Genomic DNA, 15,462 nt, shown 5'->3' on the forward strand with positions numbered 1-15,462 from the left:
ACAGGAGCTCCTGTGCACCTTCCACGAGTGCCATTAGAAGGTGTTAAAGTGCTTTGGCAGCCACGACTCTGAGAAACTGCTGCTTCTGTTTTTATCTGTCCTTGAGAAAATTCTGATCCCACATCAGAGATGGAAGTTGCATCATCTGGCTTTGCAGTGAACTGTTTGTTATGGTTATCAGCATCTCCTTTGCTCAGGCAGGGCCAGCCCTACTTCGATAAGATTGTCACCAGAAGACAAAAAAAAAGCATCTTTTCAGCTGATACAAGTTGGCAGATCCCAATTGAAGTCAATGGATTGATTTTACCTTCCATTATCCAAGTACCTCACTGGAAACTGTAGCATCCAGACTAAGAAATTCTCTAAGAATTTATCATTTCTGATAAAGCAAAAAATCAAGGGAGGTTTTGTGCTTTATGATGAAATTAATATTGACACCTCTGTGCTTTACAGAAGGCTTCAAAGGCAGCAGTGCAGGCTCTCCTGTTCTTCCCACCCTGCTCAAGGCTCATGTACAGCTCTCCTGTGATAGTGCTCCTGGAAGGGGAGGATTTAGAAAATCCCTTGGGCTAACCAGCAGCTTTGCTATTAATCCCATGAGACCCAGGAAAACGTGTAATGTAACATTAGCACTTGTAATTCTGCAAAAACAAGCATTGACCCGACCTTGGCTGGCGGGACAGGGTAGCTCCTGCCCACAGCACTGCTTGGGAAGGTGCAGCTCCAGCTCAGACTGTCTTCTCCTCCTCCAGCCAGAGCTCCTGGTGCTGCTGCCACCCCCAACACCCAGCCAGGACAGGGACAGTAGGGAGGCAGAGCCCCAGGCTGCCCATGGATCTACTCCACACCTGGAATTACATCCCTGCATCCTCCAGGCATGTCTGCCCACCCATCCCAGGAAATTCTGGCTGACTGATCCGCTGGGCTCCCACAGCCCAGACAGGGCAGAAAGGTGGGTACATCTGCCCAGGTAAATCAGGGCAGCCTGGCAAAGGGAATGAACTGCTTCCTAAAGGAGAGGAGCAGAGAGTGAGCTCAGGGCTGGTCAAATCTAGATGCTGCTGTTGGAGTGTAAATGTATCTGACAGGCAGCAGGCGGTGCCAGCTGAGGCTGGAGTGCCCGGGATTCCCCATCCAACAAATTAAAGTCAGCAATAGGCCAGAGGCTGACATGGCACTGCCTGCAGCCAGCGCTGCCCCGCAGGCGATGGGGGTGAGTGCTCCAGCCCAGTGGTGAGCTGTGCCTTGCTCCTGCCCCCCGTGCACAGCTGAATTTCTTCCAGAAAGACACAAGAAGGGACAGACAGGATTCTTCAAAGCCAGATCTTCCTTGCAGCCCCTCTCCCTGGTGCTGAGGTCCAGGGGCCACTTCCAAGTGCTGGTGGCACCGTTCCTGCAGCACCACCGAGTGAAGTGTCTAACGAAGATCTGGGGAGCACACAGAGCTCTGGTGCCACCTCCAGCCACTGAGGCCCACAGCTGTCATTAGGAAGCTGCTTTCCTTGCCAGTGCAGTAACTGATAAGTTGCCTGGAGCAAAGAATCTGCTCCCTGTGTTGGTGAGGATGGCAGGTGAAATATTCAGAGACAAGGAGCCAAGAGCTTTCCTCAGAAATGGTCCTCTTGGGCCAGACTGGAGACAGCTGGTGACATGGAAAAACCTGTGTTACATCCCTCTTTCTGTGGCTCATTAAAGGGCCTCTTCCAGCCTGGCACTGATACCAGCACTGCATTCCCATTTTAACACAGATGCCAGTTTGTAATCTTGCTGCCTGGCCTGGAACCACGCTCTTCTTCTCTGTGCTTTGAAAGGAGAATAATGTTTTATACCAACTTCCCATTTTTGTTTCAAGGGTATAAAGAAATGAAACATTGATGGAATGTAGACAATGAGCTGAGCTACTATTCACCAAATTGTTCCTGTTCATCCCTGGGAAAGGAGGGAAAAATAGGAGCAGGAATGAAACTGTGCCTAGAAACATCCCATTTCTCCAATGCATGCATGGCTGACAGCCACTAAGCAAAAATGAATAAATATTTTAAGTGCTTTAATTTCCTCATCTACGAGCTGATGTTCTGAGCCTTTCTTTGCTTTATTTTGCTACTTCATAAATGTTAAAAACGTTTATCCTCTTATTCTTTCCAACAAAAGTAAGACTTTTTCCAGTCTCTGCTCCTGTTCCAGTTGCTTTCATCTCTTTATTAGCATAGCAAAATAGCACATCTCCTGCAGGTTTCTCCCTCCAGTAATTTCTCCTTTCTATTTTTTCCCACCTTCCTTCCTTCCTTTGGTCGCCTTATCATCACCTGCTCTCCCATCTCTATTATTCAGGAACCACTGTGTTTGCAGGTTTTTTTTTTGTCCCAGCTGCTCATTGAACCCTACAGTCTATTGAGATGCAGCTTGGATTTCTCTTGTGTTTATTTCATTTCCCTTTTTATTATTATCATCTCCTCTTCCTTACTCTGCCATCCCACATTTCTCTCCTCCCTGTTCCCCAGTTCCCTGCATGCCATGACCAGGGATGCTGGGATGTCTCAGGGCTGCCACCCTTCTTCCCTTGGTATTTTCCATCTTTACCCTTCTCTCAAAAACCCTCAGTTTCTGGAAAATTCCTACTTCCATGTTCCTTAAGAGCCCAAAACTGCCACCCTCACCATTTTCTGTTTGGGGTCTGGACCAAATCCTGTTCTCCTGGAAGGGAACTTCCATCTGCAGCATCCCACCTGTCCTTCTGGGAAGACTTTGAGCTGCCCCAGAAGCCTCAAAGAGCTGGCAAGCAGCTCTGTGATGATGCAGTGATGAAGCAAAAAAACTCCCTGCAATTAAAAGCTTAATCCCTCTGAAATGGAGCAGCCACAGGAAAAGGGGCAGGCAGGTGAGGATGGATGTCACTGCACAGGAAAGCGATAATGGAGAACAGAGAAAAGTGAGCAAGAACAAAGATTAATCACAGGCAGAGTTCAATAGGAAGGTTTTAAGGTGAGGTAAGATAAGTGGAAGTGTCTCCTGAAATGGATAATTGTCAGGAATTTGGAGAATTACCAGTGCTGGCTGTGTGCTGGAGCGCCAGGGCTGCATTAGCCTTTCCTGGTGATTTGCTAAATTTATTCTTCTGTGATTCCTAACAAAATTCAAAGCTCATCAGCACCCGGTGGGTTATTTCCATTTATCTGCTTTAGAAGCGGTTTTAAAAAACATCAGATACTTTTAATTAGCTCTAAATTCCTCTGTTCTTTCCCTCAACCTGTGATTACTGTTTAACCCAGCTCTATTGTCTTCCCTCCCTCCTCGGGGCAAAGAAATTCCTGTTTCCCTCAAACCAGCCGGTGCTGCTGAAAGCTCTGCAGTTGGGAGTTGAGCCCTGGGAAGAGCCTTTGCTTTGTCTGTCACGACGGAACCGGAGCTCACCAGGTGAGAAATCCTCGGCTCCTCCCAGAGCGGAGGACGCTGTTTCGGGAGACCCTTCTCTCATCAGGATGAGCAGCAGCGCTTTGCCGAGTGTTAACCCGGAGCTGTGCCATCTGCAGAGGTGTCCCCAGAGGCAGGGCTGCTCCTGCAGCCGGGGCAGTGCCCCCTGTGCCGGGCTGCTCCTGCCCGCCGAGCCCCAGCGGGACCCTCAGCCCTTCACCACCTCTGCCTCCAGCCGTGGATGACTCAGTGGAAGTGAACCTGCTCGTTTTGACAGGATATGGAATTTCGGGTGCCTCTGAGACCTCAACCTCGACCCCCAGCCCCAAATTGGATGGTTTCTGGGATGCTGCAGAGGCACTCGGGATGTTCAGCAGCCTCTGCACACAGACTCCTACCCATGGCCTGTGTGCCTGAGCTGGAAAACCATCACGGACTGCATGGGATTGAGATCAAAGCTGCCCAGCGGTGCCGATTACTGACTATTTTTAATTCCAGGAGTGGTGTGTGCCTGTGTGCCAACCTGCGAGCGCTGTCAGTTTGCAGGGAAGTCAAATCCGATTAGCACGGAAAATATGCAGGGAGGGTAACATGGTGTGAACTGACATAACACGTGTTGGTTAAGGTGCTATCCTGTCTGTTTTCTGGATGTTATAAATCCCACAGCAGCAAAGAGACACATCCGATGGTGATTATTTGCCATAAGCCCCTTGAAACACATTTTCCAGGAGAGTCCTAGATAGGAAGTTTCCTTATGAATGTGCCTTTTCCCAGGTGGGGTTTGCACCCTGTTGTTATAAATTTGTATTGTGATATTGGCTTTCGCAGATGAATATTATATATTAAATACTTTTTAGCTATGCTAACAAGTCTTAAGTTTAAAAGAATTTCCTAGGTACAAGGCAAGGAAACTCCAGAGGGCAAGGACAGTGGGGCCCAAGTTGTTATCAGGAGAACAATAGAACCCAAACTGTTATCAGCGGAAGATATGAAGACCAGCTGCCCTCAGGGGAAGGATGAGGGGCCCAGGCTGTTATCAACAAGTGACCATCTGCAGCAAAAAGGAAACCAAACTCCAAAATAATGCTGACCAGCAGAAAATAACATGATCCAAGAAGGTGGAACCAGGGAGGGGACATGCTTGAATATGCATTAACCTCTCACAGCAAAGATGGGATAAAAAGGACACTCCTGAGATACCAGGTGTGTTCCTGGTAACCCACCAGGGCACCCGGCCGTTTTAACCCTTTGCTTTATTTCTTTTGTCTCCTAATTGTCTTTTGTTTATATTAAATTCTTTTTATAATTTATTAAGTGAATCTCGTTTTTAAGACTGTCTCTGTGGTGGGAGCAGTTAAAGCTGTGCCAGCTCCACTGAGGATGGCACAGGGAGACCTCCTGCACACACACGCCGGGATCAAGCCCCTCTCCATCACCAGGGAGCTGCGGTGGCACTGGGTGCTGACACCCACAGAACCAGCCCAGGAGCAGGGCATGGCCACACCGGGCTGGGATAGGCAGAGGGGAGGGCAAAGGGCTTCACCCCGGTGTTTAAAAGCCACGGGAGAGAGGCAGGGAAAAGGCACAGAGCCAGCAGCTGCTGCGGGAGCCGGAGGCTCAGCAGGCTGAGCGCAGATCTGCCTACGGAGGCACCTCGGAGCCCTGCGGCCCCACCGCTCACGCAGCCAGGCCAATTAATGATCCCAATCAATAACCCTGACCCAGAAATTTCAGACAGGAGCTACAATCAGAGCAAGGTCTCCCCAGAGGCAGCCTCGCAGGCAGGATCTCACAGCATGCGAGGGGCGAGACTCACTCTCAGCCAATTTTGCCGGGTCCTCCCCTGGACCGTGGGCTGCGGGATCAGCAGTTTAAAGAGCTCCTCTGGGGTAAGTCACATCACTGACATGTTTGATAATCACCGGTAATTGCCCCTGCATTGCACCGGGCAGCTGGAGGTGGCACAGGCAGGCTGAGCTGGGAAGCACAGGCGGCTCTCCGGGGCTCACTGTTAAATACTGATGGAGAGCGGAGGAGACGAGCGGTGCCGGGCTCAGCGCAGGGGGAGCAGCTCCCTCCCCCTCCGAAGGGCCTCGGGTGCTGCTGTCAAAGCATTAGCGGCGACAGCAGCGCAATTTGCGACCCCAGAACAAATGATACCTGCTAATGCAGAGGCACCTCGCTCCCCCTCTGAGTAATTACCTTCCTGGTGCTCGGAAAAGGCTGCGGATGGCATGTTTATCCAGGAGGGCAAACAGCCCGGTTCCCAGCATCCTGACAGCCAGGAGAGAGACAGATCTCGCCGGAGAGACAGCCTAGCTCTCACCTGGGGGTGATCACCAGAGTGGGACAGCCCGGTGCCATCGGGTGTGTCACTCCACCCCCAGATGTTGATGTGGGCTCAGGTGGAGTTACTGAACCTGGGATGAGCCATGTGGGGGGAACAGAAGAGATGGGAAGTGGAAGATGAGCTTTGTGTTGGAGGGTTTAAGGGTGAATACAATAAAATCCATCTTTTAGTGTGGAAAAATAGTGGTAAAACGTAAAAAATGAGAGGTCTGTAGGAAAAAAGATCAGCTAAGGAAGCTGCTGCAGGAAAAGGGGAAGGGCCAGGTGGCTGAGGCCAGGGTGAGGGCAGGGGATGAGCTTTGCTGTGGTATTGAGAGGCCTCCTCAGCAGCTGCATGAAGGCATTTCTGTCCACTGAATCTGTGATTTGTTCTGAAAATTTAAAATCTTTTCAACACGAGAGAAGCACTCCCTCCTTAGAGAAGGCTTTTATTGACCCAGCAGATCCAAAGCAGAACGCGTTATAATGTCAGAAGTATTTTCATCCTCACGGTCAGTCCCTGGGCAGGGCTCTGTCCATGTCCCACACAGCTGCTCTCACTCCTGGGACCTTCAGCATCCTTGGAGATGCTCCACACGTCAGAGGGGTGGGGGACCAGGGCTGAGGGTGGGCTCTCTGTGAGGAGCAGCCAGGAGAGAAGGGGTTAAGTGCCTCCCTCCCCATGACCACACCTGGGAGGAATTTGTTCCTTCTGAAAGGTTGAGGACAGGGAGGGAGATCTTCAAAGTTTCTCCACAAGCCACTGAAGCTGAATTTTAATGGTGAAGAAAACAAAAATATGAAAGTGAACAGAACAAACAAGAATAAATTATTTATGAGGATGAAAGTGAAGAAAGGGAAGTTAAGCGAAACAAAGGGAACCACGCATTTCCCACAGCTGAGGTAGCATGATCAAAGCTCTCACGAAACCAAAGCCGATCGCTCGCACCCGCCGTGGCGATAACACCGCGGCTTTGATAGCGCTCTGTGAGCAGCACACTGCACAGCCAGGCACCCAGCCTGGCCCCATGTGCTCCCTTGGAGCTTGGAGGGCTCCTCTTCCACCTGTACCCAGCCAGGGGACGCCTGTCACCTCCTGGGAACAGACTGGAGCAGAGGAAGGGACCATAAAGCTCATCTTGTTCCATCCCCCTGCGATGGGCAGGGACACCTTCCACAGGCCAGCTGGTGGGGCTGGAGGGAGTTGTGCCTCCCTATGACTTTGCTGCTCAAATAATCCCTTTTGGGTAAATGAAAGACAAACTATGGTGTGTCCAGGCAAACATCTTCTCCTTAAATATTTCAGAGCCGTTACCCTCTCTCCACACTCATCGTCATCTAGCAGGTAATTGAAATGGCTTTGCCTAAGCAGAATTTTTGGGAGATCAATTATTTACTTCCAGCAGAAGGGTCTGGTTTCAGGCTTGTTTACGATGCAGCTGTTGCTACCGCTGGTTCCTCAGCCTTGTTTATCCCTAAGCAGATAAAAGCTGGCTGATTGGAGATAAAGTTCTTGATTTTCCCAAAGTGCCTGATGGATCTTGTTGGCCACACTTGGAAATTGGGATGCAATGCCTTCATTACGCTGTTGTCTTCCCTCAATTGCTGTTCTGCAAATAAGCAACAGGACGGTGGAACAAGAGAAGAAGAGCCGGTGTGGAGACAGGAAAATCCACTTTGATGTCTCACGCTGAATAGCAGCAGCCATGGATGCACAAGGATGTGCTTCTCTTCCTTAGGAAAACTCCCTGCCCTGGATTTGCCTCCACTTTTGCTGCCCCAAAGGCAAACAGGAAACGTGGGAAGTCTGCCTGGGAGGGAGGGTGAAGTGCGAGCAGATCTTTCACTCCATGAATAATGTAATTACCAAGCAAGGCCAGCATGGGGAGGGTGAACGTGCATCGACACCAGGGAGCAGCACAGGGTTTGAGGAGGGGGCTGGAGGTGTGGGAGAGGCTGTGGCGGCTCTTCTTCTGGGCTAGCTGTGCTGCAAACAAGCTGTATTTGACCATATAAATGGTCTTATTCAAAGAGGAGAATTAAGGTAATAACAGTTCTCCAGAAAGGAAAAGGAATTCAATTTCAAAGCCAAATTAAACAAAGCTTCCAATTAGAGCAGATAATGTTTGCAGTGAGCTGAATGGCCTTTCTTCCAGCTCAGCCTGAGTTTAATTTTTCTAATCGGCTCTATTTTGCACCTCGGTTACTTCAAGGTGGCCAATTTCTTAGGAATTGGCAGATATTGACTGAGGATGCTGGGCTCAGAACTGGGTTTTTTCCTGCAGCACCGAAGTCTTTGATTGCTCGCACGCTGCTGGCATCCAGCTGGGCTTCTAGCACCAAAGCGAGGCTGGGATCCCAGCACCATCCCCCAGCTGGGATCCCAACAGCGGCACCCAGCTGCGCTTCCAACACCAAACCCGGGCTGGGATCCCAGTGCTGGCACCAGCTGGGACCCTGGATGGGATCCCAACACCAGACCCTGGACAGGATCCATTGCTGGAACCTAGCTGGGCTTCCAACACCAGCCTGCAGCTGGGATCCCAATGATGGCTCCCAGCTGGTCTTCCAACACCAAATCCTGGCTGGGCTTCCAGAACCAGACTCAGACTGGGATCCTGATGCTGGAAGCCAGCTGGGATCCCAATGCCAGCATGGTCCTGATCCCCGTGGCACAGCTCTGATCCGTGTGGCACAGCCCTGATCCCTATGGCACAGCTCTGATCCCCGTGGCACAGCCCTGATCCGTGTGGCACAGCCCTGATCCGTGTGGCACAGCCCTGATCCGTGTGGCACAGCCCTGATCCGTGTGGCACAGCTCTGATCCCCGTGGCACAGCTCTGATCCGTGTGGCACAGCTCTGATCCGTGTGGCACAGCCCTGATCCGTGTGGCACAGCCCTGATCCGTGTGGCACAGCTCTGATCCCTATGGCACAGCTCTGATCCATGTGGCACAGCTCTGATCCATGTAGCACAGCTCTGATCCGTGTGGCACAGCTCTGATCTGTGTGGCACAGCTCTGATCTGTGTGGCACAGCTCTGATCTGTGTGGCACAGCTCTGATCCCCGTGGCACAGCTCTGATCCCTGTGGCACAGCCCTGATCTGTGTGGCACAGCTCTGATCCCTGTGGCACAGCCCTGATCTGTGTGGCACAGCTCTGATCCCTGTGGCACAGCTCTGATCCCTATGGCACAGCTCTGATCCCCGTGGCACAGCTCTGATCCCCGTGGCACAGCTCTGATCCCCGTGGCACAGCTCTGATCCCTATGGCACAGCTCTGATCCCCATGGCACAGCTCTGATCCCCGTGGCACAGCCCTGATCCGTGTGGCACAGCCCTGATCCGTGTGGCACAGCCCTGATCCGTGTGGCACAGCCCTGATCCGTGTGGCACAGCCCTGATCCGTGTGGCACAGCCCTGATCTGTGTGGCACAGCTCTGATCCGTGTGGCACAGCCCTGATCCGTGTGGCACAGCCCTGATCCGTGTGGCACAGCTCTGATCCCCGTGGCACAGCCCTGATCCCCGTGGCACAGCTCTGATCCCCGTGGCACAGCTCTGATCCCCGTGGCACAGCTCTGATCCCCGTGGCACAGCCCTGATCTGTGTGGCACAGCTCTGATCCCTGTGGCACAGCCCTGATCTGTGTGGCACAGCTCTGATCCCCGTGGCACAGCTCTGATCCCCGTGGCACAGCTCTGATCCCCGTGGCACAGCTCTGATCCCTGTGGCACAGCTCTGATCCCTGTGGCACAGCTCTGATCCGTGTGGCACAGCTCTGATCCCCGTGGCACAGCTCTGATCTGTGTGGCACAGCTCTGATCCCCGTGGCACAGCTCTGATCCCCGTGGCACAGCTCTGATCCCTGTGGCACAGCCCTGATCCCCGTGGCACAGCTCTGATCCGTGTGGCACAGCTCTGATCCCTATGGCACAGCTCTGATCCCCGTGGCACAGCTCTGATCCCCGTGGCACAGCTCTGATCCGTGTGGCACAGCTCTGATCCCTATGGCACAGCTCTGATCCGTGTGGCACAGCTCTGATCCCCGTGGCACAGCTCTGATCCCCGTGGCACAGCTCTGATCCCTATGGCACAGCTCTGATCCCCGTGGCACAGCTCTGATCCCCGTGGCACAGCTCTGATCCCCGTGGCACAGCTCTGATCCCCGTGGCACAGCTCTGATCCCCGTGGCAGAGCACAGCAGCTCCCTGCACAGTGCAGTTTTAACCCAAGCCGTGGGTCCCAGGGCTGCAGCAGGCAGCTGCCCTCACTCCTTCCGTCCCCACAGTCAAGGCCTAGATTTGTGCTATTACAAGTGACCCAAAGAGCTTGGTGGGTTCATGTAGATGAAAATATTGATTTTTTTCTTTCAGGAAAAAGCCCAGTTAAGAAGATCTAATGGAAATACGACCCTTTATCCCCTCTTTGTCTTATCTACCAGGAGCCAATATTCCACTGTTTCAATGAAGGAGAAAATCTGATCATTTTTCCTCTATTTCCCTCTTGCTGCTCGTGGCAAGAAAGACTTGCTGAGCATGAAGGAATTCACCCCAAGGACACCTGACCTGCTGACTGCTGTGCTGTGCTCCCAGGGGAGCTGCTGTCTGACAGACACAGGTGGGATGGGGAAAAGCAGCCCCAGTACCACAGGGCAGCTCCAGTCACCCCACAACCATTACTCCCCGTTTGCACAAACCAAAGTGTAACAGGAAAGAGTCATCAGCCTCGTCCGCTCATCCCCGACTCGTGTTCTCATTGATTTCTCTCTGGACTACCCGACAGAGATGCCACTTCCCAGTAAAGAAGGGCTCTCCTGAGAGCTCATCCACACTCCTGACGTGATTAGAGCTTCCCGCTCTGGCCGTGCCGGGGGAAGCTGTCACGGGAGCGGGGCAGAGCAGACAACATGATTGCCTTAATACGCGTCTTTAAGCAACTCCGCTCGCTGGGGAATTGCGTGGGGCTGACAGCAGAAAGCATGATCAGCTGCACTGGCTCTCCCACTCCTGCCAGTGGGAACCTGTGGCTAGGAACCTCATCCCAAATCCAAACATCTTGCAGGGCTCCTGTTCATCAGCTTCCAAATCTCCCTGTGTTAAACCAGCACTGGAGGGGTCATCCCAGACTCGCTTGGTGTGAAGCTCTGCCCACCACAGCTTCTCTAAGGAGCAGTTCTGGGGGGGTTGCAGCATCCAAGGCTCTTCTCCCTGTTTCTGCTGCCTTGGGAAAGGCGTGATGGAGCAATGCCAGGAGGGCAGGCCCCAGGGCCACCTTCCTGCCCCTTGATTAGGAGAAGGAAGGCTCGAGGCTGCAGTCCCAGCACCCCTTCTCAGCCCTCGGACTGCAGTGCTTAAACCATCCGGGGCCAATCTCTTCACTGGTTAATTATGTTGGAGGATTACACTTATTAAAACTTCCCACTTTGGCAGCTCATCTGAGATGAAATCCTCCAGCTTTGCAAAAATAATTCGCATCGGATCTGCTGCCTCATATTCCGAGCTCGCTTGTTAACAGCGAGCTGGGCGGGTGCCAGCAGCCGTCATCCCGGAGTCTCTGGGAAACGGATGATTTCCTGAGAATAAGCTGGTTTAATTTCTCCTGAACTGCTAAAGCACACACACTCCGGGATTTTCGTGCCACCTTCAGCGGAGGCAAGGGAAGGTTGGTTTTCAGATGGATCTGCCTCCAGTGGGAGCGCTGGCAGCAGGAGCTGTGTGAGCGGGGGACTGTCCTGTCCTGCTTCCCACTCCCAGGGCATCTCCCCAGCCCACCCAGCCCTCCCTGCAGGGTGGCCGCAGTGTGTGGCATTGCCCTCTCCTGGGAGGAAACAGAATTCCCTGCAGGAATCATCCACAAGAGCGACAGTAAGCGCCAGGAATAGCCCAGCTCCTGGAGACACGGGCTCACTCCCTTTCCCCTCTTGGCCAGGTGGCCGTGGCTGGTACATGGATTGATATTTGCCTGGGGATTCTGCCGGACACGGGGCGATGATAGCGGGGGTCCCAACACAAGCAGGACCTGAGAGGGCCTGGCTCCTCCTGCAGCTCACAAGCCACGCTCAGTGCTTGCCCACAGGTCAGACTCCTGGAGGGATTTGGCTGGGATGCCAGCAGGGAGCCAGGCTCCAAGCTGCAGCTGCCCAACTTCCACATCCCTCCTCTTTTTTAACTTCTTTTATTTTTTTTCCCCCCGATCTTTTGCAGCTCCAGCGCTGGCACTGGTTCTTTGGTTCTTTGGAGCACGGCTTTGTCAGGACGGGAGGGCTGAGGAGCTGCACGGCACATCCCAGCAAAGCTGTCCCCGAGGTTTCCCAAAGGCAGAGTCTGGGAGCCCCGTGCCTCCTCCCCAGCACCGGCACCTGGAGCAGCAGCTGCCGATGCCTCCAGACGAGACATCCCATGGACCGGAGGATCTGCTCGCCTTTGCTTCCAAAGGATGGCACGGAGCCTCCTCCTTCCTACAGGAGGGAAAGCCAGGGGCGAGGAGCTTCTCCTGCTGCACATGGGGTGAGGGCAGGAGTCGAAGGGCTCACCCCGGGGTTATGCTGAGCTCTCTCCCTCCTGGGTGACTTTCTCGGCACGTTCAGAGCCTCTGCCTAAACGCGCTGCTGTTCCAGCGAAGCCGCCCTCGCACGGCTGCTCCGCCAGGAAAAGTGATTTGCAATTAGTTCAAACGCAGGTTTATCTCCTTCCCGCACAAAGGGGGCTCGCACAGGGCTTTGAAATAAATATTGGAGAGAATAACCAGGGGCTGATAGAATAGAGCCGTCTACTCTGTATTTTACCTCTTTCAGGAGAAGAGTGTGAAATATGTTTATAGTCCCAACTCCCAGCCATCCCTAGGAGTGGCTCCGTTGGGCAAATGGAGCTGATGAGCAGCGGGGATAAATCACACTTTCCCACTGCAGTCAATAAAGCTCCATCTCAGGCTGCTTAAAGCCTAACGGGGGATGGAGCCCGGCTTAAATCCAATCTGGATCCGGCGGCTGGGAAAGCTGAAGGGATGTGAGCTGTATTGATTCTCAGGCTCTGCACTGGAAACACTGGGAACCTCAAAAAGACAAATGTCTGTCGGGAGCAGATTTGGAAAGTGGAGGCCTGAAAACAATAAATATGCCTCATAAAAAAGGTTAAATGTGTTACTGATATCTGTGTGAGGCAAACCAGGTTAGAGCCTGCTCAGAAGGGATGGCTGGCAGAGCAGAGCACGGCTGGAATATGGAAATTCCTGCTAAGAGGGATGGTGATGGATAGACCTGAAAGTGAAATGGAAGAAATTGGTGAAATATGCAGTTCCTGAAGTCCTCAGGAGCAGTTTAGCTCCCAGGCGTGAAAGTTTTGAGAATGCAGCCAGCATGGCTGGTGCCAAGGCCTGGGCTGGGCTGGGAAAAAGCATCCCCAGTACTGCAGGAGGATGGGATGAGATGAAATGAGACGAGACAAGATGAGATGAGATGACAGAAGATGATGAGATGTGACATATGAGATGCTCCTCATGTGCTGGAGCAGAGGCAAGAACAAAAAATGGTGTCCTGGTGGCCTTGGGGTCAAGGTGTGACTCGCTGTGGCAGCTCAGGCAGCGTGTTCTGCCTGTCACACGTCACTGCCATGAGATGAAGCTGTCTGGATGTCCTGAGGTCTCTCCTGTGCTCCATCATCCTCTCCTCCTCTGAAATGCTAATGACATTAACATATTTATCATTAACAAACCTTTTAAGTCCCAGAACTGGATCAAACTGCTGAGTCGTAACACCTCATTTATAATTTTCGTCCCTGAGGATGCCTTTGGATTATAAATACACTCCCTGCTCCTAAAAGCACATGGAACTGATCTGGGCTCTCAGGAACACAGTGGTGGCTTTGGGGAGTGGGGGGAGCTTGGAGTGCCCCAAGTGGAGCAGTAAAGCCTGATGCTGTGGTGGGATGAGGCTTCAGGCTGTGATGGATGAGTGACACGTTGGGGCTGAATTAGGAAGCAGGTAGAAATGAGAGCAGCTCAGCACAGGCATCCCAGATGTGCTGGTGGCACGAGAGGCCTGGGATTTCCCCTTTTTGGGGGTTTGCAGAGAGCAAGAGACCCCTTCCAAGGCTTGAGGGTGGTCAGCTGATGCTCTTGGGACCACTGGGGTGGCTGGTGTGGCCTCTGGGATGGGGCTGCTTCCATCACACAGCTCATGGGAGGAGGATTCCCTCCTATCCCTATCCCAGTAGGGATGCTGCTGGCACTGCAGCACCACCTCCTCCTTCTCCTCTCAGGATGCAGCTGGGTCACAGGGCTAGAGATGGGTTACAGCTCTCGGGAAGGGTTATCAGGATAATTATCACTGCTCAGAATTATTGAGACAATGAGGAATAAACACCAGATCTATTTATAGAAATTACAGGGAAATCTCGCTCGAGCCACAAACCCCCCTTAATTGTGAATCTGCACAGATGTTTCCTTTGAATTTGAAAAGTGATTAATAAATAAATGAGAGTAATGCTTGTTTTGGCTGAAATAGAGTAATAAATAATGTCTGCAGCACTTCGTTACCAAAACACCCGCAGCACCGGGTGAAGGATCTGTCCTGGGGCAAACGGTGAGAGCTGACAAGAGGGAAACAATTAACACCAGGCTCAGGCCAGGAATAAACTCAAGTTTATTCAACCAAGTGGCTGTGCAGGAGTGCCCAGGGCACAGGCAGGACATGCACCTGGATCCTGGCACCCCATGGCTTCACTCTGCCTCTGATTTCCACACCACAGGAACCCCCCCTGCACTCCCCACTTTGATCCCCCCTCTTCAAACCCCTGGCAAAGCCAGCGTGTTTACTGTGCCGCTCGTGTTGACTTTTTTTAATTCATGCATAATTCAGACTATATCTGTAATTCCTGGGTAAACACAGACATAACTTTTCTGTTGACTATTCCTTGACCCACTTACTGAACAAACATGCCTTGGAATGGAGCAGCACTGGAAAGGAGAGACCTTCAGAGGCATCAAGGGCTCCCAGGGGGCCGGGAGAGCGTGGCCATGCAGTGCCAGTGCTGTGCCAGTGCTGCTGTGTTGGTGCCTGGAATCTGCCCACAGTGCTGCTCCATCCCTGACAGAGCCAAGGCATTCCCAGGGCTGAGGGAATGACCAACCAGCTTGGCAACTTGCAAAACTGCTGTCAAATCCCTTCGGGTTTCCACCGAAATCGGAGCTTTTGTATTAATTTGTATTGTGATGAAAGCATGTACCAGCACGTATCACAAACACAAACAGGGCAATCTTATAAAAATTTCATCTTTATCTATTTTGGGGAGAAATAGCCGTGTCTGCCTAATTGAAGCATCTGTCATTCTGACATTAAATAGTGCATCCATGGCTCTTTTATTGTATTCCCTTGCATTTCCCATACACTGTTAAATTGAAATAACACCGGTGGCTCAGAGATAAAGGGAGATAATAGGTATTTTATAATGAGCAAAGAGAAGGATTCATCTTCAGTCAAAGCCGAGAATTGCTTTAGGTTCTTTTTTTTGTGTTGTTATTTTTGTTTGATGTTATTTTGCCACCCTAAAGTGGGGATTCTGCCACTCAGCTTTCCCAGTGCAAGGAGGAGCAGTTATCCACATGGGAAGGGACGTGAGCACCAGCAGCTGCTCATCAGCATCTGAAGCGACACCGTTTTGACTGCACACAAAATTAAGTTTAGTGAGTACCACTCCTGTCAAGGAGAAGCTGGGGCAAACCAATG

The 15,462-nt window shown here is 52.1% G+C and overlaps 2 long non-coding RNA genes across 2 annotated transcripts; one reads left to right on the plus strand and one right to left on the minus strand.

Annotated features, from left to right (window-relative positions):
- Positions 1-1,085: 1,085 nt before the first annotated feature.
- Positions 1,086-2,800, minus strand: LOC147649543 (uncharacterized). The gene is made up of 2 exons (XR_015278723.1): positions 2,658-2,800; positions 1,086-1,929 (listed from the first exon to the last, which is right to left on the minus strand). It is a non-coding gene; the product is annotated as an uncharacterized LOC147649543 (long non-coding RNA).
- A 2,185-nt stretch (positions 2,801-4,985) lies between these two features.
- LOC147649544 (uncharacterized) lies at positions 4,986-13,560 on the plus strand. The gene is made up of 3 exons (XR_015278724.1): positions 4,986-5,300; positions 11,670-11,816; positions 11,945-13,560. It is a non-coding gene; the product is annotated as an uncharacterized LOC147649544 (long non-coding RNA).
- The last annotated feature ends 1,902 nt before the right edge of the window (positions 13,561-15,462 follow it).

The sequence above is a fragment of the Cyanistes caeruleus genome, chromosome 22 (assembly GCF_971803275.1).
Source record: "Cyanistes caeruleus chromosome 22, bCyaCae1.hap1.1, whole genome shotgun sequence".
In the NCBI taxonomy this organism is placed as follows: Eukaryota; Metazoa; Chordata; class Aves; order Passeriformes; family Paridae; genus Cyanistes; species Cyanistes caeruleus.